This window comes from Salmo salar, unplaced genomic scaffold (genome assembly GCF_905237065.1).
Source record: "Salmo salar unplaced genomic scaffold, Ssal_v3.1, whole genome shotgun sequence".
NCBI lineage: Eukaryota > Metazoa > Chordata > Actinopteri > Salmoniformes > Salmonidae > Salmo > Salmo salar.
In genome coordinates, this window is record NW_025550452.1 from 44,656 (window position 1) to 71,418 (window position 26,763).

At 47.7% G+C, this 26,763-nt stretch overlaps 1 pseudogene; it reads right to left on the minus strand.

Annotated features, from left to right (window-relative positions):
- Window positions 1–1,314: 1,314 nt before the first annotated feature.
- The window catches only part of LOC123739468 (2-hydroxyacylsphingosine 1-beta-galactosyltransferase-like), a 50,149-nt pseudogene continuing 24,700 nt past the window's right edge, over window positions 1,315–26,763 (minus strand).

A 26,763-nucleotide genomic window follows, 5' to 3' on the forward strand; every position in this document is an offset into this window, starting at 1 on the left:
CTTTCTAGGGAGTTTTTCCTAGCCACCGTGCTTCTACACCTGCATTGCTTTCTGTTTGGGGTTTTAGGCTGGGTTTCTGTACAGCACTTTGAGACATCGGCTGATGTAAAAAGGGCTTTATAAATAAATGTGATCGATTGATTGATCAGCCTTCCCTGTAGCTCAGTTGGTAGAGCATGGTGTTTGCAACACCAGGGTTGTGGGTTCGATTCCCACGGGGGCCAGCAAAAAAATTATGAAATTGTATGAAATGTATGCATTCACTACTGTAAGTCGCTCTGGATAAGAGCGTCTGCTAAATGACTAAAATGTAAAATGTAAAAAAATGATCTAAATTAACCAGGGACAATGGCTTCCACTTTGTGAACCTGGTGATAGAGAACTTGTCTCAGAGTCTGCAGATAGACCTCAGGACCCATTGTAGCTAAATGCTGCAATCCGGCAGGTTTAGTTGAACACGCTAATCAGACCCTAAAATCTAAGATGGCGAAGCTTATGGAAGAGACAGATCTTTCCGGGGTCACTGTGATGACCCCTGGCTCTGATATACATGATGAGGGCGGCCCCAACAGAACCACTGGATTGGCTCCTCGTGAGGTTCTGACAGGTAGACCAATGAGGATGATTCAATTCCCCCTTTCCCACAGAACAAGTTGACGCTGATGGGGCTGTGACGATGATATGGATTGAGACAACAGATCTCTGGAACCATTGTATGTCCTCTCTCATGTTACACTTATCCTGGGATAGTGTATGACCTAGAGGCTCACTCCCCTCAGTGAGCTTGTCCAGGCGTGTGGTCAAGAAGGGGTTTTTTAGCTTGAAATGGGAGTATCTGTAGTTGACAATGGATTTATGCCATAGAATGAGTTGGTGTTTCTGTGCTATGAAGTACCAGGAACAAGATCGGAGCCTCGTCTTAGGGGACCGAACTGAACAATAAGAACAGTCTTCATAGCAAATGATATCTGGCTGCGTGATACTCCTTTCCCCCACCTTGTGACCCATTCCACACATCTGTTGTTTGTCATGTAGACTGACCCCTCAGTCTACATGGATCTTTGCTATAAAATATTTTTTGTAGCCTTTGTGTCGTGGCTCTCAACAAATCATCTGAGGGTGGTTCGTCGACCAGCCATCGCTACATTTCCATTTTAGTCATTTAGCAGACGCTCTTATCCAGAGCGACTTACAGTAGTGAATGCATACATTTCATTTCATGCATTTGTTTTTGTACTGGCCCCCCCGTGGGAACCGAACCCACAACCCTGGCGTTGCAAACACCATGCTGGCGTTGCAAGCACCATGCTCTACCAACTGAGCCACAGGGAAGACTGAGAGTTCTGACTAATAAAGATTATGTTTAAGCATAAACTCTTAAAACTTGTGTGATACGTTTGTCTCTCCTCATTTGATAATACAGAAATTAACCACCACATCCATTGCAGTATATAATTCAACCTGTTAACACTGGAGATAGAACGGGAGGTGTTGGGGCCATTGCAGTATCTGGAGATAGAAGGGAAGGTGTTGGGGCCATTGCAGTATCTGGAGATAGAAGGGAAGGTGTTGGGGCCATTGCAGTATCTGGAGATAGAAGGGAAGGTGTTGGGGCCATTGCAGTATCTGGAGATAGAAGGGAAGGTGTTGGGGCCATTGCAGTATCTGGAGATAGAAGGGAAGGTGTTGGGGCCATTGCAGTATCTGGAGATAGAAGGGAAGGTGTTGGGGCCATTGCAGTATCTGGAGATAGAAGGGAAGGTGTTGGGGCCATTTTAGTGCCACACAGTAGCAGTGGTAGTTTATCATTCAGCCATTTTACCTCACCCACCCAGCTGATGGTGCCACCCCTGGCAGCCATTTTGTGTCCTCCCACTCCTAGTTGCAGTGGGAGTGAATGGTTGAGTTCCTGCCCAACTAGATGCCCAGGTGTTGATTTGCATCAACCAATGGTTGTGTGCCAAGTCATTTATACCTATCCAGGCGTTGTAAGATGTAGCATGCGTCTGCAATATAGTCGGGGAGGAACTCGACCAATGTGATTTAGCAGCCATGTTGTGTCCTCCCCCTTCCAGTTACAGTGGAAGGGAATGTGAATTAGCAGCCATGTTGTGTCCTCCCCCTTCCAGTTACAGTGGAAGGGAATGTGATTTAGCAGCCATGTTGTGTCCTCCCCCTCCCAGTTACAGTGGAAGGGAATGTGAATTAGCAGCCATGTTGTGTCCTCCCCCTTCCAGTTACAGTGGAAGGGAATGTGATTTAGCAGCCATGTTGTGTCCTCCCCCTCCCAGTTACAGTGGAAGGGAATGTGAATTAGCAGCCATGTTGTGTCCTCCCCCTCCCAGTTACAGTGGAAGTGAATGTGAATTAGCAGCCATGTTGTGTCCTCTCACTCCCAGTTACAGTGGAAGGGAATGTGAATTAGCAGCCATGTTGTGTCCTCCCCCTTCCAGTTACAGTGGAAGGGAATGTGAATTAGTAGCCATGTTGTGTCCTCCCCATCCCAGTTACAGTGGAAGGGAATGTGAATTAGCAGCCATGTTGTGTCCTCCCCCTCCCAGTTACAGTGGAAGTCAATGTGATTTAGCAGCAATGTTGTGTCCTCCCCCTCCCAGTTACAGTGGAAGGGAATGTGAATTAGCGGCCATGTTGTGTCCTCCCCATCCCAGTTACAGTGGAAGGGAATGTGAATTAGCAGCCATGTTGTGTCCTCCCAGTTGCAGTGGAAGGGAATGTGAATTAGCAGCCATGTTGTGTCCTCCCCATCCCAGTTGCAGTGGAAGGGAATGTGAATTAGCAGCCATGTTGTGTCCTCCCCCTCCCAGTTACAGTGGAAGGGAATGTGAATTAGCAGCCATGTTGTGTCCTCTCACTCCCAGTTGCAGTGGAAGGGAATGTGAATTAGCAGCCATGTTGTGTCCTCCCCCTTCCAGTTGCAGTGGAAGGGAATGTGAATGAATTGAATTGGTAGTACCTCCAGACCACGCGTTGGGGCAGCCTGCCCAGGGCTCCAGCCAGTTTGTGAGTGATGTCCTCTGAGAGGTATTTGACCCCGGCGCCAAACGATACCACCACGAACCCGTGCTCCGCCGTGTCATTTACCCACGATTCATAGTCCTGCAGCACACACACAGAGAGACGCACACACACAGACACAGAGAGACACACACACACAGACACAGAGAGACACACACACACACAAACACACAGAGACACACACACACACACACACACAGACACAGAGAGACACACACACACACACAGACACACAGAGAACACACACACACACACACACAGACACACACACAGACACACACAGACACACACAGAGAGAGAGAGAGAGAGAGAGAGGAGACAGGTCAAATCTAGACATAGGACTATCTGTTGTCCAACACACACACACCTAACACCCCGTGACTACTGTCTCCACGACTACTGTATCCCTGGACGCTGTTTACACCATCATCAAACTTTATTGATATAAAACAGAACCATAACAGAATGTGATGTCACACGCCAGCACAACGGTCACGTGATCATTCTACTTCCTGTCTGTCTCCCGGGACCCTGAGTGAGGTGATAGTCCCCGCCCTTCTCTCTGTTTCCCTTAGCAACAGATCTAGGATGAGCTTCCCCCTCCCCTCTCACCCGATCCTAACACACACACACACACACACACACACACACACACACACACACACACACACACACACACACACACACACACACACACACACACACACACACACAGAGAGACACACACACACACACACACACACACACACACACACACACACACACACACACACACACACACACACACACTAACTAAATAGGTAAGTAGGTCATGTTGGTGTAGATCTAAAGCCAACTGATGTAGCATAGTAAACAGAGCTGTTTGTGCTTTTGGTTCAGGGAGGCTTCCTCATTTGTCATTGTCACAGTGTGTCTCAAATGTCCCTCTATTCTCTATGTAGTGTGTGACTGGATATGGATCAGGGTGCCATTTTGGGCCTAGCAGCCTTATTAAAGGCAGGAAGGGGTTCTGTCTAGCTAACACAAATACAGGTTCCTGTTATTGTTAGACTGTATTGTTAGCCTTTAGGCTATCGGCCTCCTCTAAGACAACTGAGCTAGCTACATGTTGGGTCAAAGTCAGAAGAAGCCTATGCAGGTTAGCAAAGCTCTTTAGCCGTTAGCAATGTTAGCATGATGGTTAACTGTGTCTCATTACATACCCTGTTATTAAAGCTCTTTAGCCGTTAGCAATGTTAGCATGATGGTTAACTGTGTTTCATTGTATCCTGTTATCAAAGCTCTTTAGCTGTTAGCAATGTTAGCATGATGGTTAACTGTGTCTCATTACGTATCCTGTTATCAAAGCTCTTTAGCCGTTAGCAATGTTAGCATGATGGTTAACTGTGTCTCATTACATATCCTGTTATCAAAGCTCTTTAGCCATTAGCATGATGGTTAACTGTGTCTCATTGTATCCTGTTATCAAAGCTCCTTAGCCGTCAGCAATGTTAGCATGATGGTTAACTGTGTCTCATTGTATCCTGTTATTAAAGCTCCTTAGCCGTTAGCAATGTTAGCATGATGGTTAACTGTGTCTCATTACATATCCTGTTATCAAAGCTCTTTAGCCATTAGCATGATGGTTAACTGTGTCTCATTGTATCCTGTTATCAAAGCTCCTTAGCCGTCAGCAATGTTAGCATGATGGTTAACTGTGACTCATTACATATCCTGTTATCAAAGCTCCTTAACCGTTAGCAATGTTAGCATGATGGTTAACTGTGTCTCATTACGTATCCAGTTATTAACGCTCCTTAGCCGTTAGCAATGTTAGCATGATGGTTAACTGTGGCTCATTACATATCCAGTTATTAAAGCTCCTTAGCCGTTAGCAATGTTAGCATGATGGCTAACTGTGTTTAGCTGTTAGCATGACATGCTGCAGCCAGTTAGCTAGCCTGGTAATAGGGAACTATAGTGCCCTGTGTTGGTTAATAATGCATTGCATACGTCACATTAAGACACATTGTGCCAGAACACTGAGCCCAGTGAAAACACTCAATGGAGTGGATAGAATCACTAAACATTAGCCTAGCATGCTAACAACCTAGCTATACATTAAGACACATTGTTCCAGAACACTGAGCCTAGTGACACACTCAATGGAGTGTATAAACAATAGCCTAGCACGCTAACAGCCTAGCTCACCAAACATTAGCCTAGCACGCTAACAAGCCTAGATGAATGTCTGCCATTGTACAGTCCGGTCTGAAAAGGCCTCATTTGGGTGACTGGGAGGGAGGGAGGGAGGGAATGATGTGAAGACAGAGGGAGAGAAGGAGAGAGGGATGAGAGGGGAGGAGAGAGGGAATGATGTGAAGACAGGGGGAGAGAAGGAGAGAGGGATGAGAGGGGAGGAGAGAGGGAATGATGTGAAGACAGGGGGAGAGAAGGAGAGAGGGATGAGAGGGGAGGAGGGATGGTCTCTAGGAAGATTGTGTGTGTGTGTGTGTGTGTGTGTGTGTGTGTGTGTGTGTGTGTGTGTGTGTGTGTGTGTGTGTGTGTGTGTGTGTGTGTGTGTGTGTGTGTGTGTGTGTGTGTGTGTGAGCTCTGGGGATGGCACGGGCTATAAACCTAGGACACACTGGTCCCAGTGTTTCTACAGCACAGACCCTGTACGTGTGTTTGTATCACAGTCCCAGAGAGAGAGAGAGAAAGACGGGGAGAGAGAGAGAGAGAGAGAGAGAGAAAGAAAGAGGGGTAGAGAGAGAGAGAGAGGTGGAGAGAGAGAAAGAGAGAAAGAGAGGGAGAGAGAGAGATAGAGAGAAAGACGGGGAGAGAGAGAAAGAGAGAAAGACGGGGAGAGAGAGAGATGGGGGGCGGAGAGAATTGTTGTGTTACAATGGTCCTCTTTTCCACCCTCGACCCTCGACCCCACCGCCAGAACAATGCCTTCTTATTGGCTAAAGCCACATTCCACAACCCTCCACACTGGATGCCGGCGGCCCGCGCTCTCTCGTCTCCGTACGTCAGAGCTGACCCCAACCTCGTAGGTTGACCCCTGAACCATTTCCCCACCCCGCACGGCATGGCAAGGGCCAACCCAGCCTGCCAGATCGATAAAAGAGAGCTTTGAAGTGGGTGTGAGACTTTTTAACTTTATTTAACTAGGCAAGTCAGTTAAGAACAAATTCTTATTTACAATGACAGCCTAGGAACAGTGGGTTAACTGACTTGTTCAGAGGGCAGAACAACAGATTTTTTTACCTTGTCAGCTCAGAGATTCAATCTAGCAACCTTTCGGTTACTGGACCAACACTCTAACCACCAGGCTACCTGCCACACCAAACAAGGAGAGAGAGAGTGGTAGAGAGAGGTAGAGAGAGAGAGGGAGAGAAAAATGGAGAGAGAGAGAGAGAGAGAGAGAGAGAGAGAGAGAGAGAGAGAGAGAGAGACAGAGAGAGAATAGATGCTCAGAAGGCTCTGCTCACACTTACTGGTCCGAGGCCAAACCACACGACTAACAACATTAAACACTTTATTGGACACTTTATGGAACACAAAGCCTGAGGTCATCTCACCCTGAAATATCCAAAGCCTTCATCATCTAACCCTGAAATATCCAAAGCCTGAGGTCAGCTCATCCTGAAATATCCAAAGCCTTCATCATCTCACCCTGAAATATCCAAAGCCTGAGGTCATCTAACCCTGAAATATCCAAAGCCTGAGGTCATCTCATCCTGAAATATCCAAAGCCTGAGGTCAGCTCATCCTGAAATATCCAAAGCCTTCATCATCTAACCCTGAAATATCCAAAGCCTGAGGTCAGCTCATCCTGAAATATCCAAAGCCTTCATCATCTCATCCTGAAATATCCAAAGCCTTCATCATCTCATCCTGAAATATCCAAAGCCTTCATCATCTCACCCTGAAATATCCAAAGCCTGAGGTCATCTCATCCTGAAATATCCAAAGCCTTCATCATCTCACCCTGAAATATCCAAAGCCTTCATCATCTCACCCTGAAATATCCAAAGCCTGAGGTCAGCTCATCCTGAAATATCCAAAGCCTTCATCATCTAACCCTGAAATATCCAAAGCCTTCATCATCTCACCCTGAAATATCCAAAGCCTTCATCATCTCACCCTGAAATATCCAAAGCCTGAGGTCAGCTCATCCTGAAATATCCAAAGCCTTCATCATCTCACCCTGAAATATCCAAAGCCTTCATCATCTGCCTGAGGTCATCTGTATTTTGGTCCAAAGAGCAGGAACCTGGACATCACCAAAGAAATCAGAAATACAGACATTGTCATCCTACAATAAACCTGGTATAGAGGAGACGGACCCACTGGTTGTCCTCTAGGTTACAGAGAGCTGGTAGTCCCATCCACCACACTACCAGGTGGTATAGAGGAGATGGACCCACTGGTTGTCCTCTAGGTTACAGAGAGCTGGTAGTCCCATCCACCACACTACCAGGTGGGTGGTATAGAGAAGACGGACCCACTGGTTGTCCTCTAGGTTACAGAGAGCTGGTAGTCCCATCCACCACACTACCAGGTGGGTGGTATAGAGGAGATGGACCCACTGGTTGACCTCTAGGTTACAGAGAGCTGGTAGTCCCATCCACCACACTACCAGGTGGGTGGTATAGAGGAGATGGACCCACTGGTTGCCCTCTAGGTTACAGAGAGCTGGTAGTCCCATCCACCACACTACCAGGTGGGTGGTATAGAGGAGATGGACCCACTGGTTGCCCTCTAGGTTACAGAGAGCTGGTAGTCCCATCCACCACACTACCAGGTGGGTGGTATAGAGGAGACGGACCCACTGGTTGTCCTCTAGGTTACAGAGAGCTGGTAGTCCCATCCACCACACTACCAGGTGGTATAGAGGAGATGGACCCACTGGTTGTCCTCTAGGTTACAGAGAGCTGGTAGTCCCATCCACCACACTACCAGGTGGGTGGTATAGAGGAGACGGACCCACTGGTTGTCCTCTAGGTTACAGAGAGCTGGTAGTCCCATCCACCACACTACCAGGTGGTATAGAGGAGATGGACCCACTGGTTGCCCTCTAGGTTACAGAGAGCTGGTAGTCCCATCCACCACACTACCAGGTGGGTGGTATAGAGGAGATGGACCCACTGGTTGTCCTCTAGGTTACAGAGAGCTGGTAGTCCCATCCACCACACTACCAGGTGGTATAGAGGAGATGGACCCACTGGTTGTCCTCTAGGTTACAGAGAGCTGGTAGTCCCATCCACCACACTACCAGGTGGTATAGAGGAGATGGACCCACTGGTTGTCCTCTAGGTTACAGAGAGCTGGTAGTCCCATCCACCAAACTACCAGGTGGGTGGTATAGAGGAGATGGACCCACTGGTTGCCCTCTAGGTTACAGAGAGCTGGTAGTCCCATCCACCACACTACCAGGTGGTATAGAGGAGACGGACCCACTGGTTGTCCTCTAGGTTACAGAGAGCTGGTAGTCCCATCCACCACACTACCAGGTGGTATAGAGGAGATGGACCCACTGGTTGTCCTCTAGGTTACAGAGAGCTGGTAGTCCCATCCACCACACTACCAGGTGGGGGGTATAGAGGAGATGGACCCACTGGTTGTCCTCTAGGTTACAGAGAGCTGGTAGTCCCATCCACCACACTACCAGGTGGTATAGAGGAGATGGACCCACTGGTTGCCCTCTAGGTTACAGAGAGCTGGTAGTCCCATCCACCACACTACCAGGTGGTATAGAGGAGATGGACCCACTGGTTGTCCTCTAGGTTACAGAGAGCTGGTAGTCCCATCCACCACACTACCAGGTGGGTGGTATAGAGGAGATGGACCCACTGGTTGCCCTCTAGGTTACAGAGAGCTGGTAGTCCCATCCACCACACTACCAGGTGGGTGGTATAGAGGAGACGGACCCACTGGTTGCCCTCTAGGTTACAGAGAGCTGGTAGTCCCATCCACCACACTACCAGGTGGTATAGAGGAGATGGACCCACTGGTTGTCCTCTAGGTTACAGAGAGCTGGTAGTCCCATCCACCACACTACCAGGTGGGTGGTATAGAGGAGACGGACCCACTGGTTGCCCTCTAGGTTACAGAGAGCTGGTAGTCCCATCCACCACACTACCAGGTGGTATAGAGGAGATGGACCCACTGGTTGCCCTCTAGGTTACAGAGAGCTGGTAGTCCCATCCACCACACTACCAGGTGGGGGGTATAGAGGAGATGGACCCACTGGTTGTCCTCTAGGTTACAGAGAGCTGGTAGTCCCATCCACCACACTACCAGGTGGGTGGTATAGAGGAGACGGACCAACTGGTTGTCCTCTAGGTTACAGAGAGCTGGTAGTCCCATCCACCACACTACCAGGTGGTATAGAGGAGACGGACCCACTGGTTGTCCTCTAGGTTACAGAGAGCTGGTAGTCCCATCCACCACACTACCAGGTGGTATAGAGGAGATGGACCCACTGGTTGTCCTCTAGGTTACAGAGAGCTGGTAGTCCCATCCACCACACTACCAGGTGGTATAGAGGAGATGGACCCACTGGTTGTCCTCTAGGTTACAGAGAGCTGGTAGTCCCATCCACCACACTACCAGGTGGTATAGAGGAGACGGACCCACTGGTTTTCCTATAGGTTACAGAGAGCTGGTAGTCCCATCCACCACACTACCAGGTGGGTGGTATAGAGGAGATGGACCCACTGGTTGTCCTCTAGGTTACAGAGAGCTGGTAGTCCCATCCACCACACTACCAGGTGGGTGGTATAGAGGAGATGGACCAACTGGTTGTCCTCTAGGTTACAGAGAGCTGGTAGTCCCATCCACCACACTACCAGGTGGTATAGAGGAGACGGACCAACTGGTTGTCCTCTAGGTTACAGAGAGCTGGTAGTCCCATCCACCACACTACCAGGTGGTATAGAGGAGATGGACCCACTGGTTGTCCTCTAGGTTACAGAGAGCTGGTAGTCCCATCCACCACACTACCAGGTGGTATAGAGGAGATGGACCCACTGGTTGTCCTCTAGGTTACAGAGAGCTGGTAGTCCCATCCACCACACTACCAGGTGGTATAGAGGAGATGGACCCACTGGTTGTCCTCTAGGTTACAGAGAGCTGGTAGTCCCATCCACCACACTACCAGGTGGGTGGTATGGAGGAGATGGACCCACTGGTTGTCCTCTAGGTTACAGAGAGCTGGTAGTCCCATCCACCACACTACCAGGTGGTATAGAGGAGACGGACCCACTGGTTGTCCTCTAGGTTACAGAGAGCTGGTAGTCCCATCCACCACACTACCAGGTGGGTGGTATAGAGGAGACGGACCCACTGGTTGTCCTCTAGGTTACAGAGAGCTGGTAGTCCCATCCACCACACTACCAGGTGGTATAGAGGAGATGGACCCACTGGTTGTCCTCTAGGTTACAGAGAGCTGGTAGTCCCATCCACCACACTACCAGGTGGTATAGAGGAGACGGACCCACTGGTTGACCTCTAGGTTACAGAGAGCTGGTAGTCCCATCCACCACACTACCAGGTGGGTGGTATAGAGGAGATGGACCCACTGGTTGTCCTCTAGGTTACAGAGAGCTGGTAGTCCCATCCACCACACTACCAGGTGGGTGGTATAGAGGAGATGGACCCACTGGTTGTCCTCTAGGTTACAGAGAGCTGGTAGTCCCATCCACCACACTACCAGGTGGGTGGTATAGAGGAGATGGACCCACTGGTTGTCCTCTAGGTTACAGAGAGCTGGTAGTCCCATCCACCAAACTACCAGGTGTGAAACAGGGAAGGGACTCAGAGGGTATGCTAATTTGGTATATAGCAGACCTAACCCACTCTATTACATTAATCAAAACAGGAACATTTTACATTTGGCTAGAAATTCAAAAGGAAATGATCTCAACAGATAAAAATGTCCTCCTGTGTGCTACCTATATCCCCCACTAGAATCCCCATACTATAATGAAGACAGCTTCTCCATCCTACCTATATCCCCCCACTAGAATCCCCATACTATAATGAAGACAGCTTCTCCATCCTGGAGGGGGAAATCAATCATTTCCAGGCCCAGAGACATGTACTAGTCTGTGTTGACCTAAATGCCAGAACTGGACAAGAACCTGACACCCTCAGCACACAGGGGGACAAACAGCTACCTGGAGGTGACAGCATTCCCTCCCCCATATGCCCCCCTGGACACAACTATGACAACATAACCAACAAAAACGGGTCACAACTCCTACAGCTCTGTCAGATGCTGGGTCTGTACATAGTCAATGGTAGGCTTCGAGGGGACTCCTACGGTAGGTACACCTATAGCTCATCTCTTGGCAGTAGTACTGTAGACTACTTTATCACTGACCTCAACCCAGAGTCTCTCAGAGGGTTCACAGTCAGTCCACTGACCCCCCTATCAGATCACAGCAAAATCACAGTCTACTGGAACAGAGCAATACTCAATCATGAGGCATCAAAGCCAAAGGAACTGAGTAATATTAAGAAATGCTATAGGTGGAAGGAAAGTAGTGTGGAAACCTGCCAACAAAACTATTAGACAACAACAAATTCAATCCCTTCTAGAACAACTTCCTGGACAACCCCCCCCGGAATATTATCGCTTTTTTACGAGAAAAATGGCATAAAAATGGATTTTAAACAGCGGTTGACATGCTTCAAAGTACGGTAATGGAATATTTAGATTTTTTTGTCACGAATTACGCCATGCGCACGACCCTGATTTACCATTTCAGATAGTGTCTGGGACGCACAAACAAAACGCCGCTATTCGGATATAACGATGGATTATTTTGGACCAAACCAACATTTGTTATTGAAGTAGCAGTCCTGGGTGTGCATTCTGACGAAGACAACAAAAGGTAATCAAACTTTTATAATAGTAAATCTGATATTGGTGAGTGCTAAACTTGCCGGGTGTCTAAATAGCTAGCCCGTGATGCCTGGGTTATGTACTTAGAATATTGCAAAATGTGCTTTCACCAAAAAGCTATTTTAAAATCGGACATATCGAGTGCATAGAGGAGTTCTGTATCTATAATTCTTAAAATAATTGTTATGCTTTTTGTGAACGTTTATCGTGAGTAATTTAGTAAATTGTTAGCGAATTCCCCGGAAGTTTGCGGGGAATTTGCTAGTTCTGAACGTCACATGCTAATGTAAAAAGCTGGTTTTTGATATAAATATGAACTTGATTGAACAAAACATGCATGTATTGTATAACATAATGTCCTAGGGTTGTCATCTGATGAAGATCATCAAAGGTTAGTGCTGCATTTAGCTGTCTTCTGGGTTTTTGTGACATTATATGCTAGCTTGAAAAATGGGTGTCTGATTATTTCTGGCTTGGTACTCTGCTGACATAATCTAATGTTTTGCTTTCGTTGTAAAGCCTTTTTGAAATCGGACAGTGTGGTTAGATTAACGAGAGTCTTGTCTTTAAATACCTGTAAAATAGTCATATGTTTGAGAAATTGAAGTAATAGCATTTCAAAGGTTTTGAAAATCGCGCCACAGGATTCAACTGGCTGTTACTTAGGTGGGACGAATTCGTCCCGCCTAGCCCAGAGAGGTTAACACCCCGGCCGTCCTACAATCTAAGCTAGATGCCCTCAATCTCACACAAATGATCATGGAACCTACCAGGTACAACCCTAAATCCGTAAACACGGGCACCCTCATAGATATCATCCTAACCAACCTGCCCTCTAAATACACCTCTGCTGTTTTCAACCAGGATCTCAGCGATCACTGCCTCATTGTCTGCATCCGTAATGGGTCTGCAACCAAACGACCACCCCTCATCACTGTCAAACGCTCCCTAAAGCACTTCAGAGAGCAGGCCTTTCTAATTGACCTGCCGGGTATCCTGGAAGAATATTGACTTCATCCCGTCGGTAGAGGATGCCTGGTTATTCTTTAAAAGTGCTTTCCTCACCATTAAAAAATCCCTATTCAAAAAATGAAAAACCAGGAACAGATATAGCCCTTGGTTCACTCCAGACCTGTCTGCCCTTGACCAGCACAAAAACATCCTGTGGCATATTGCATTAGCATCGAATAGCCCCTGCGATATGCAACTTTTCAGGGAAGTTAGGAACCAATATACACAGACAGTTAGAAAGGCCAAGGCTAGCTTTTTCAAGCAGAAATGTACTTCCTGCAACACAAACTCCAAAAAGTTCTGGGGCACTGTAAAGTCCATGGAGAATAAGAGCACCTCCTCCCAACTGCCCACTGCTCTGAGGCTAGGAAACACTGTCACCACCGATAAATCCACGATAATTGAGAATTTCAATAAGCATTTTTCTACAGCTGGCCATGCTTTCCACCTGGCTACCCCTACCCCAGTCAACAGCTCTGCAGAAACTCGCCCAAGCCTCCCATTTTCTCCTTCACTCAAATCCAGTCAGCTGATGTTCTGAAAGAGCTGCAAAAAAAGGACCCCTACAAATCAGCTGGGCTTGACAATCTGGACCCTTTCTTTCTAAAATGATCCACTGAAATTGTTGCAACCCCTATTACTAGCCTGTTCAACCTCTCTTTTGTATCGTCTGAGATTCCCATAGATTGGAAAGCAGCTGCTGTCATCACCCTCTTCAAAGGGGGAGGCACTCTAGACCCAAACTGTTACAGACCTATATCTATCCTACCCTGCCTTTCTAAGGTCTTCGAAAGCCAAGTTAACAAACAGATCACCGACCATTTCGAATCCCACCGTACCTTCTCCGCTATGCAATCTGGTTTCCGAGCTGGTCATGGGGGCACCTCAGCCACACTCAAGGTCCTAAACGATATCATAACCGCCATCGAAAAAAGACAATACTGTGCAGCCGTATTCATCGACCTGGCCAAGGCTTTTGGCTTTGGTTTCTCAAAAGAGTTCAGTGTGTCAAATCGGAGGGCCTGTTGTCCGGACCTCTGGCAGTCTCTATGGGGTGCCACAGGGTTCAATTCTTGGGCCGACTCTTTTCTCTGTATACATCAATGATGTCACTCTTGCTGCTGGTGATTCTCTGATCCACCTCTACGCAGACGACACCATTCTGTATACATCTGGCTGTCACGAATTCCACCGAAGTTGGTTCCTCTCCTTGTTCGGGCGGCGTTCGGCAGTCGGCGTCACCGGTCTTCTAGCCATCTTCGATCCACGTTTCATTTTCCATTTGTTTTGTCTTGTTTCCCTACACACCTGGTTCTCATTTCCCCTCATTAAGTGTTGTGTATTTAACCCTCTGTTCCCCCCCCATGTCTTTGTGTGGGATTGTTTTATTGTAAGTGCTTGTGCACATGTTTACTGGTGCGCGTCGGGTTTTGTACCCATACTGGTATTTTCTTTATGCCGTTGGTTTTGATATTAAACTGCTCCGGCTATTACCTAGTTCTGCTCTCCTGCGTCTGACTTCCCTGCCACCGGTTACGCACCCCTTTACACTGGCCCTTCCTTGGATACTGTGTTAACTAACCTCCAGACGAGCTTCAATGCCATACACGCTCCTTCCGTGGCATCCAACTGCTCTTAAATGCAAGTAAAACTAAATGCATGCTCTTCAACCGATCGCTGCCTGCACCTGCCCGCCCGTCCAGCATCACTACTCTGGACGGTTCTGACTTATGTGGACAACTAGAAATACCTGGGTGTCTGGTTAGACTGTAAACTCTCTTTCCAGACTCACATCAAACATCTCCAATCCAAAGTTAATTCTAGAATTGGCTTCCTATTTCGCAACAAAGCATCTTTCACTCATGCTGCCAAACATACCCTCGTAAAACTGACTAGCCTACCGATCCTTGACTTCGGCGATGTCGTTTACAAAATAGCTTCCTACACTCTACTCAGCAAATTGGACGCAGCCTATCCGTTTTGTCACCAAAGCCCCACACACTACCCACCACTGCAACCTGTATGCTCTCGTTGGCTGGCCCTCGCTTCATACTCGTCGCTAAACCCACTGGCTCCAGGTCATCTATAAGCCTTTGCTGGGTAATGCCCCGCCTTATCTCAGCTCACTGGTCACCATAGCAGCACCCACCCGTAGCACGCGCTCCAGCAGGTATATCTCACTGGTCATCCCCAAAAGCCAACACCTCCTTTGGCCGCCTTTCCTTCCAGTTCTCTGCTGCCAATGACTGGAACGAACTGCAAAAATCGCTGAAGCTGGAGACTCATATCTCCCTCACTAGCTTTAAGCATCAGCTGTCTGAGCAGCTCGCAGATCACTGCACCTGTACATAGCCCATCTGTAAACAGCCCATCCTACTACCTCATCCCCATACTGTTATTCTATTATTTATCATCCCAGTATCTCTATTAGCACATTCATCCTCTGCACATCTATCACTCCAGTGTTTAATTGCTATATTGTAATAATTTCGCCACTATGGTCTATCGTTACCTCCCTAATCTTCTACATTTCCACACACTGTATACAGCCTTTTTCTACGGTATTATTGGCAGTATGTTTGTTTATTCCATTGTATATTTATTTGTTTATTGTTTATTCCATGTGTAGCTCTGTGTTGTTGTATGTGTAGAACTGCTATGCTTTATCTTGGCCAGGAAGCAAGTTGTAAATGAGAACTTGATCTCAAATAGCCTACCTTGTTAAATAAAGGGTTAGGGTTATATAGATATAATACTGGAGGAGACCAACACTGGAGGAGACCAACACTGGAGGAGACCAACACTGGAGGAGACCAACACTGGAGGAGACTAACACTGGAGGAGACCAACCATAGATATAATACTGGAGGACACCAACACTGGAGGAGACCAACCATAGATATAACACTGGAGGAGACCAACACTGGAGGACACCAACCATAGATATAATACTGGAGGAGACCAACACTGGAGGACACCAACCATAGATATAATACTGGAGGAGACCAACACTGGAGGAGACCAACCATAGATATAATACTGGAGGAGACTAACACTGGAGGAGACCAACACTGGAGGAGACCAACACTGGAGGAGACCAACACTGGAGGAGACCAACCATAGATATAATACTGGAGGAGACCAACACTGGAGGAGACCAACCATAGATATAATACTGGAGGAGACCAACACTGGAGGAGACCAACCATAGATATAATACTGGAGGAGACCAACCATAGATATAATACTGGAGGAGACTAACACTGGAGGAGACCAACACTGGAGGAGACCAACCATAGATATAATACTGGAGGAGACTAACACTGGAGGAGACCAACCATAGATATAATACTGGAGGAGACCAACACTGGAGGAGACCAACACTGGAGGAGACCAACACTGGAGGAGACTAACACTGGAGGAGACCAACCATAGATATAACACTGGAGGAGACCAACACTGGAGGAGACCAACACTGGAGGAGACCAACACTGGAGGAGACCGACCATAGATATAATACTGGAGGAGACCAACACTGGAGGAGACCAACCATAGATATAATACTGGAGGAGACCAACACTGGAGGAGACCAACCATAGATATAATACTGGAGGAGACCAACACTGGAGGAGACCAACACTGGAGGAGACCAACACTGGAGGAGACCGACCATAGATATAATACTGGAGGAGACCAACACTGGAGGAGACCAACCATAGATATAATACTGGAGGAGACCAACACTGGAGGAGACCAACCATAGATATAATACTGGAGGAGACCAACACTGGCGGACACCAACACTGGAGGAGACCAACACTGGAGGAGACTAACACTGGAGGAGACCAACACTGGAGGAGACCAACCATAGATGTGTGTGTGTGTGTGTGTGTGTGTGTGTGTGTGTGTGTGTGTGTGTGTGTGTGTGTGTGTGTGTGTGTGTGTGTGTGTGTGTGTGTGTGTGTGTGTGTGTGTGTGTATATATATATATACTAACCTGAGGTAATGGGCTGGCAGGTTTGGTCAGTATCCCTCCTACATAGACAACATGTGGTAAAGTGGGCCTGGGAAACTCCAGGGCCAGATCAGTAGACAACATCCACAACCTGCTCCCCTGAACCAGGTCCTGCATGGCCACCCGCGGCTCAACGCCGTGCTTCCTCATGATGCGCTCGTACTTCGGTAACACCAGGTACTGAACGCCGAACCGGGACACCAGGTACACCGCCGTGTTGACAATCCTCTGGACTAGAGACATCCGATCGGTGAGGAGAGAGTTGAACTCTGGGACGTACGAGAGAGGGGCGGGAGCGCCGACCTCCGCCGGGTACCACAGGCCCGTGGAAAAGACGGCGTAGGGGAACGCCGAGGATGTGAGCGATCACGAACCCACACATCTCGTTGGGGTCGACCAGTAAAAGGTCAAAGTCGGCGTCCTTGAGTTGGGTCATGACCTCTTTGTTTCCCACCACGGCGTCGCAGTTCTGGGCGTAGTGATCTAGAATGTCGAAGAGTTCCAACGCTGTGAGACGACCGGAGAAGATATTGCTGACTTTTGATTGGAGGAAGCTGTCGGCTGTGGAGGTGTTGAAGATGCCTGGGTAACGCTGGAAGGTGTAGTGGGGGGAGGGGGGCACCTAGAGAGGAGAGGAGAGGAGAGGAGAGGAGAGGAGAGGAGAGGAGAGGAGAGGAGAGGAGAGGAGAGGAGAGGAGAGGAGAGGAGAGGAGAGGAACAGTCTTTATTATCCCAGGGGGCAATATAGTAATATGTACACAGCTCACAGTACTAGATTACTACAACTAACAGTGCTAGGTTACTACAGCTAACAGTGCTAGGCTACTACAGCTAACAGTACTAGGCTACTACAGCTAACAGTGCTAGGTTACTACAGCTAACAGTACTAGATTACTACAGCTAACAGTGCTAGGCTACTACAGCTAACAGTACTAGGATACTACAGCTAACAGTACTAGGTTACTACAGCTAACAGTGCTAGGCTACTACAGCTAACAGTGCTAGATTACTACAGCTAACAGTGCTAGGCTACTACAGCTAACAGTACTAGGCTACTACAGCTAACAGTGCTAGGCTACTACAGCTAACAGTACTAGGCTACTACAGCTAACAGTACTAGGCTACTACAGCTAACAGTGCTAGATTACTACAGCTAACAGTACTAGGCTACTACAGCTAACAGTGCTAGGTTACTACAGCTAACAGTACTAGGCTACTACAGCTAACAGTACTAGATTACTACAGCTAACAGTGCTAGGCTACTACAGCTAACAGTGCTAGGCTACTACAGCTAACAGTACTAGGTTACTACAGCTAACAGTGCTAGGCTACTACAGCTAACAGTGCTAGGTTACTACAGCTAACAGTACTAGATTACTACAGCTAACAGTACTAGGTTACTACAGCTAACAGTACTAGGCTGCTACAGCTAACAGTACTAGGTTACTACAGCTAACAGTACTAGGTTACTACAGCTAACAGTGCTAGGCTACTACAGCTAACAGTACTAGGCTACTACAGCTAACAGTACTAGGTTACTACAGCTAACAGTGCTAGGTTACTACAGCTAACAGTGCTAGGCTACTACAGCTAACAGTACTAGGCTACTACAGCTAACAGTACTAGATTACTACAGCTAACAGTGCTAGGCTACTACAGCTAACAGTACTAGATTACTACAGCTAACAGTACTAGGCTACTACAGCTAACAGTGCTAGGCTACAACAGCTAACAGTGCTAGGCTACTACAGCTAACAGTACTAGGTTACTACAGCTAACAGAACTAGGCTACTACAGCTAACAGTGCTAGGCTACTACAGCTAACAGTGCTAGGCTACAACAGCTAACAGTGCTAGGTTACTACAGCTAACAGTACTAGGCTACTACAGCTAACAGTACTAGATTACTACAGCTAACAGTACTAGGTTACTACAGCTAACAGTGCTAGGCTACTACAGCTAACAGTGCTAGGCTACTACAGCTCACAGTGCTAGGCTACTACAGCTAACAGTACTAGGCTACTACAGCTAACAGTACTAGGCTACTACAGCTAACAGTACTAGGCTACTACAGCTAACAGTACTAGGCTACTACAGCTAACAGTACTAGGCTACTACAGCTAACAGTGCTAGGCTACTACAGCTAACAGTGCTAGGCTACTACAGCTCACAGTGCTAGGCTACTACAGCTAACAGTACTAGGCTACTACAGCTAACAGTACTAGGCTACTACAGCTAACAGTGCTAGGCTACTACAGCTCACAGTGCTAGGCTACTACAGCTAACAGTACTAGGTTACTACAGCTAACAGTACTAGGTTACTACAGCTAACAGTACTAGGCTACTACAGCTAACAGTACTAGGTTACTACAGCTAACAGTGCTAGGTTACTACAGCTAACAGTGCTAGGTTACTACAGCTAACAGTACTAGGCTACTACAGCTAACAGTGCTAGGCTACTACAGCTCACAGTACTAGGTTACTACAGCTAACAGTGCTAGGCTACTACAACTAACAGTACTAGGTTACTACAGCTCACAGTACTAGGTTACTACAGCTAACAGTGCTAGGCTACTACAGCTAACAGTACTAGGTTACTACAGCTAACAGTGCTAGGTTACTACAGCTAACAGTACTAGATTACTACAGCTAACAGTACTAGGCTACTACAGCTAACAGTACTAGGCTACTACAGCTAACAGTACTAGGTTACTACAGCTAACAGTACTAGGCTACTACAGCTAACAGTACTAGGCTACTACAGCTAACAGTACTAGGTTACTACAGCTAACAGTGCTAGGCTACTACAGCTAACAGTACTAGATTACTACAGCTAACAGTACTAGGCTACTACAGCTAACAGTACTAGGCTACTACAGCTAACAGTACTAGGCTACTACAGCTAACAGTACTAGGTTACTACAGCTAACAGTACTAGGCTACTACAGCTAACAGTACTAGGTTACTACAGCTAACAGTACTAGGCTACAACAGCTAACAGTACTAGGTTACTACAGCTAACAGTACTAGGTTACTACAGCTAACAGTACTAGGTTACTACAGCTAACAGTGCTAGGTTACTACAGCTAACAGTACTAGGCTACTACAGCTAACAGTACTAGGTTACTACAGCTAACAGTGCTAGGCTACTACAGCTAACAGTGCTAGGCTACTACAGCTAACAGTGCTAGGCTACTACAGCTAACAGTGCTAGGCTACTACAGCTAACAGTGCTAGGCTACTACAGCTAACAGTGCTAGGCTACTACAGCTAACAGTGCTAGGCTACTACAGCTAACAGTACTAGGCTACTACAGCTAACAGTACTAGGCTACTACAGCTAACAGTACTAGATTACTACAGCTAACAGTGCTAGGCTACTACAACTAACAGTACTAGGCTACTACAGCTAACAACGCTAGGCTACTACAGCTAACAGTACTAGGCTACTACAGCTAACAGTACTAGATTACTACAGCTAACAGTGCTAGGCTACTACAACTAACAGTACTAGGCTACTACAGCTAACAACGCTAGGCTACTACAGCTAACAGTACTAGGCTACTACAGCTAACAGTACTAGGTTACTACAGCTAACAACGCTAGGCTACTACAGCTAACAGTGCTAGGCTACTACAGCTAACAGTGCTAGGCTACTACAGCTAACAGTACTAGGCTACTAGAGCTAACAGTACTAGGTTACTACAGCTAACAGTACTAGGTTACTACAGCTAACAGTACTAGGCTACTACAGCTAACAGTGCTAGATTACTACAGCTAACAGTGCTACGCTATTACAGCTAACAGTGCTAGATTACTACAGCTAACAGTACTAGGCTACTACAGCTAACAGTACTAGGCTACTACAGCTAACAGTACTAGGTTACTACAGCTAACAACGCTAGGCTACTACAGCTAACAGTACTAGGTTACTACAGCTAACAGTGCTAGGCTACTACAGCTAACAGTGCTAGGCTACTACAGCTAACAGTACTAGGTTACTACAGCTAACAGTGCTAGGTTACTACAGCTAACAACGCTAGGCTACTACAGCTTATTGAGAAAGTTGATAGCAGCTGTAATGAAGGAGAGTTTAGATGTGTTGGTTTAAAACTCAGGGAGGATTAAACACGGGGAGACTCTATAAGGACTGCTGGGAGCCAATCAGAATGGATTAAACACGGGGAGACTCTATAAGGACTGCTGGGAGCCAATCAGAATGGATTAAACACGGGGAGACTCTATAAGGACGGCTGGGAGCCAATCAGAATGGATTAAACACGGGGAGACTCTATAAGGACTGCTGGGAGCCAATCAGAATGGATTAAACACGAGGAGACTCTATAAGGACTGCTGGGAGCCAATCAGAATGGATTAAACACGGGGAGACTCTATAAGGACTGCTGGGAGCCAATCAGAATGGATTAAACACGGGGAGACTCTATAAGGACTGCTGGGAGCCAATCAGAATGGATTAAACACGGGGAGACTCTATAAGGACTGCTGGGAGCCAATCAGAATGGATTAAACACGGGGAGACTCTATAAGGACTGCTGGGAGCCAATCAGAATGGATTAAACACGGGGAGACTCTATAAGGACTGCTGGGAGCCAATCAGAATGGATTAAACACGGGGAGACTCTATAAGGACTGCTGGGAGCCAATCAGAATGGATTAAACACGGGGAGACTCTATAAGGGCTGCTGGGAGCCAATCAGAATGGATTAAACACGGGGAGACTCCATAAGGACTGCTGGGAGCCAATCAGAATGGATTAAACACGGGGAGACTCCATAAGGACTGCTGGGAGCCAATCAGAATGGATTAAACACGGGGAGACTCCATAAGGACTGCTGGGAGCCAATCAGAATGGATTAAACATGGGGAGACTCCATAAGGACTGCTGGGAGCCAATCAGAATGGATTAAACACGGGGAGACTCCATAAGGACTGCTGGGAGCCAATCAGAATGGATTAAACACGGGGAGACTCCATAAGGGCTGCTGGGAGCCAATCAGAATGGATTAAACACGGGGAGACTCTATAAGAGCTGCTGGGAGCCAATCAGAATGGATTAAACACGGGGAGACTCCATAAGGACTGCTGGGAGCCAATCAGAATGGATTAAACACGGGAGACTCCATAAGGACTGCTGGGAGCCAATCAGAATGGATTAAACACGGGGAGACTCCATAAGGACTGCTGGGAGCCAATCAGAATGGATTAAACACGGGGAGACTCCATAAGGACTGCTGGGAGCCAATCAGAATGGATTAAACACGGGGAGACTCCATAAGGACTGCTGGGAGCCAATCAGAATGGATTAAACACGGGGAGACTCCATAAGGACTGCTGGGAGCCAATCAGAATGGATTAAACATGGGGAGACTCCATAAGGACTGCTGGGAGCCAATCAGAATGGATTAAACACGGGGAGACTCCATAAGGACTGCTGGGAGCCAATCAGAATGGATTAAACACGGGGAGACTCCATAAGGGCTGCTGGGAGCCAATCAGAATGGATTAAACACGGGGAGACTCTATAAGAGCTGCTGGGAGCCAATCAGAATGGATTAAACACGGGGAGACTCCATAAGGACTGCTGGGAGCCCCTCAGGATGTACTTTACAGAACTCTACTAGAGGTTTATCTCCCCTGATCACCAGGGTCTAGAGGCAGCTCCCCTGATCAACAGGTTCTAGAGGCAGCTCCCCTGATCAACAGGTTCTAGAGGCAGCTCCCCTGATCACCAGGGTCTAGAGGCAGCTCCCCTGATCAACAGGTTCTAGAGGCAGCTCCCCTGATTAACAGGTTCTAGAGGCAGCTCCCCTGATCAACAGGTTCTAGAGGCAGCTCCCCTGATCAACAGGTTCTAGAGGCAGCTCCCCTGATCAACAGGTTCTAGAGGCAGCCTCCCTGATCAACAGCTAACAGGTTCTAGAGGCAGCTCCCCTGATCAACAGGTTCTAGAGGCAGCTCCCCTGATCAACAGCTAACAGGTTCTAGAGGCAGCTCCCCTGATCAACAGGTTCTAGAGGCAGCTCCCCTGATCAACAGGTTCTAGAGGCAGCTCCCCTGATCAACAGGTTCTAGAGGCAGCTCCCCTGATCAACAGGTTCTAGAGGCAGCTCCCCTGATCAACAGGTTCTAGAGGCAGCTCCTCTGATCAACAGGTTCTAGAGGCAGCTCCCCTGATCAACAGCTAACAGGTTCTAGAGGCAGCTCCCCTGATCAACAGGTTCTAGAGGCAGCTCCCCTGATCAACAGGTTCTAGAGGCAGCTCCTCTGATCAACAGGTTCTAGAGGCAGCTCCCCTGATCAACAGCTAACAGGATCTAGAGGTGTATCTCCCCTGATCAACAGCTAACAGGTTCTAGAGGTGTATCTCCCCTGATCAACAGGTTCTAGAGGCAGCTCCCCTGATCAACAGGTTCTAGAGGTGTATCTCCCCTGATCAACAGGTTCTAGAGGTGTATCTCCCCTGATCAACAGGTTCTAGAGGCAGCTCCCCTGATCAACAGGTTCTAGAGGTGTATCTCCCCTGATCAACAGGTTCTAGAGGTGTATCTCCCCTGATCAACAGGTTCTAGAGGTGTATCTCCCCTGATCAACAGTTTCTAGAGGTGTATCTCCTCTGATCAACAGGTTCTAGAGGTGTATCTCCCCTGATCAACAGGTTCTAGAGTTGTATCTCCCCTGATCAACAGGTTCTAGAGGTGTATCTCCCTGATCAACAGGTTCTAGAGGTGTATCTCCCCTGATCAACAGGTTCTAGAGGTGTATCTCCCCTGATCAACAGGTTCTAGAGGTGTATCTCCCTGATCAACAGGATCTAGAGGTGTATCTCCCCTGATCAACAGCTAACAGGTTCTAGAGGTGTATCTCCCCTGATCAACAGGTTCTAGAGGTGTATCTCCGCTGATCAACAGGTTCTAGAGGTGTATCTCCCCTGATCAACAGGTTCTAGAGGTGTATCTCCCCTGATCAACAGGTTCTAGAGGTGTATCTCCCCTGATCAACAGGTTCTAGAGGTGTATCTCCCCTGATCAACAGGTTCTAGAGGTGTATCTCCCCTGATCAACAGGTTCTAGAGGTGTATCTCCCCTGATCAACAGGTTCTAGAGGTGTATCTCCCCTGATCAACAGGTTCTAGAGGTGTATCTCCCCTGATCAACAGGATCTAGAGGTGTATCTCCCCTGATCAACAGCTAACAGGTTCTAGAGGTGTATCTCCCCTGATCAACAGGTTCTAGAGGTGTATCTCCGCTGATCAACAGGTTCTAGAGGTGTATCTCCCCTGATCAACAGGTTCTAGAGGTGTATCTCCCCTGATCAACAGGTTCTAGAGGTGTATCTCCCCTGATCAACAGGTTCTAGAGGTGTATCTCCCCTGATCAACAGGTTCTAGAGGTGTATCTCCCCTGATCAACAGGTTCTAGAGGTGTATCTCCGCTGATCAACAGGTTCTAGAGGTGTATCTCCCCTGATCAACAGGTTCTAGAGGTGTATCTCCCCTGATCAACAGGTTCTAGAGGTGTATCTCCCCTGATCAACAGGTTCTAGAGGTGTATCTCCCCTGATCAACAGGTTCTAGAGGTGTATCTCCGCTGATCAACAGGTTCTAGAGGTGTATCTCCCCTGATCAACAGGATCTAGAGGTGTATCTCCCCTGATCAACAGCTAACAGGTTCTAGAGGTGTATCTCCCCTGATCAACAGGATCTAGAGGTGTATCTCCCCTGATCAACAGCTAACAGGTTCTAGAGGTGTATCTCCCCTGATCAACAGGTTCTAGAGGTGTATCTCCCCTGATCAACAGGTTCTAGAGGTGTATCTCCGCTGATCAACAGGATCTAGAGGTGTATCTCCCCTGATCACCAGGTTCTAGAGGTGTATCTCCGCTGATCAACAGGTTCTAGAGGTGTATCTCCCCTGATCAACAGGTTCTAGAGGTGTATCTCCCCTGATCAACAGCTAACAGGTTCTAGAGGTGTATCTCCCCTGATCAACAGGTTCTAGAGGTGTATCTCCCCTGATCAACAGTTTCTAGAGGCAGCTCCCCTGATCAACAGGTTCTAGAGGCAGCTCCCCTGATCAACAGGTTCTAGAGGCAGCTCCCCTGATCAACAGGTTCTAGAGGCAGCTCCCCTGATCAACAGGTTCTAGAGGCAGCTCCCCTGATCAACAGGTTCTAGAGGCAGCTCCCCTGATCAACAGGTTCTAGAGGCAGCTCCTCTGATCAACAGGTTCTAGAGGCAGCTCCCCTGATCAACAGCTAACAGGTTCTAGATGCAGCTCCCCTGATCAACAGGTTCTAGAGGCAGCTCCCCTGATCAACAGGTTCTAGAGGCAGCTCCTCTGATCAACAGGTTCTAGAGGCAGCTCCCCTGATCAACAGCTAACAGGATCTAGAGGTGTATCTCCCCTGATCAACAGCTAACAGGTTCTAGAGGTGTATCTCCCCTGATCAACAGGTTCTAGAGGCAGCTCCCCTGATCAACAGGTTCTAGAGGTGTATCTCCCCTGATCAACAGGTTCTAGAGGTGTATCTCCCCTGATCAACAGGTTCTAGAGGCAGCTCCCCTGATCAACAGGTTCTAGAGGTGTATCTCCCCTGATCAACAGGTTCTAGAGGTGTATCTCCCCTGATCAACAGGTTCTAGAGGTGTATCTCCCCTGATCAACAGTTTCTAGAGGTGTATCTCCTCTGATCAACAGGTTCTAGAGGTGTATCTCCCCTGATCAACAGGTCCTAGAGGTGTATCTCCCCTGATCAACAGGTTCTAGAGGTGTATCTCCCCTGATCAACAGGTTCTAGAGGTGTATCTCCCCTGATCAACAGGTTCTAGAGGTGTATCTCCCCTGATCAACAGGATCTAGAGGTGTATCTCCCCTGATCAACAGCTAACAGGTTCTAGAGGTGTATCTCCCCTGATCAACAGGTTCTAGAGGTGTATCTCCGCTGATCAACAGGTTCTAGAGGTGTATCTCCCCTGATCAACAGGTTCTAGAGGTGTATCTCCCCTGATCAACAGGTTCTAGAGGTGTATCTCCCCTGATCAACAGGTTCTAGAGGTGTATCTCCCCTGATCAACAGGTTCTAGAGGTGTATCTCCCCTGATCAACAGGTTCTACAGGTGTATCTCCCCTGATCAACAGGTTCTAGAGGTGTATCTCCCCTGATCAACAGGATCTAGAGGTGTATCTCCCCTGATCAACAGCTAACAGGTTCTAGAGGTGTATCTCCCCTGATCAACAGGTTCTAGAGGTGTATCTCCGCTGATCAACAGGTTCTAGAGGTGTATCTCCCCTGATCAACAGGTTCTAGAGGTGTATCTCCCCTGATCAACAGGTTCTAGAGGTGTATCTCCCCTGATCAACAGGTTCTAGAGGTGTATCTCCCCTGATCAACAGGTTCTAGAGGTGTATCTCCCCTGATCAACAGGTTCTAGAGGTGTATCTCCGCTGATCAACAGGTTCTAGAGGTGTATCTCCCCTGATCAACAGGTTCTAGAGGTGTATCTCCCCTGATCAACAGGTTCTAGAGGTGTATCTCCCCTGATCAACAGGTTCTAGAGGTGTATCTCCCCTGATCAACAGGTTCTAGAGGTGTATCTCCGCTGATCAACAGGTTCTAGAGGTGTATCTCCCCTGATCAACAGGATCTAGAGGTGTATCTCCCCTGATCAACAGCTAACAGGTTCTAGAGGTGTATCTCCCCTGATCAACAGGATCTAGAGGTGTATCTCCCCTGATCAACAGCTAACAGGTTCTAGAGGTGTATCTCCCCTGATCAACAGGTTCTAGA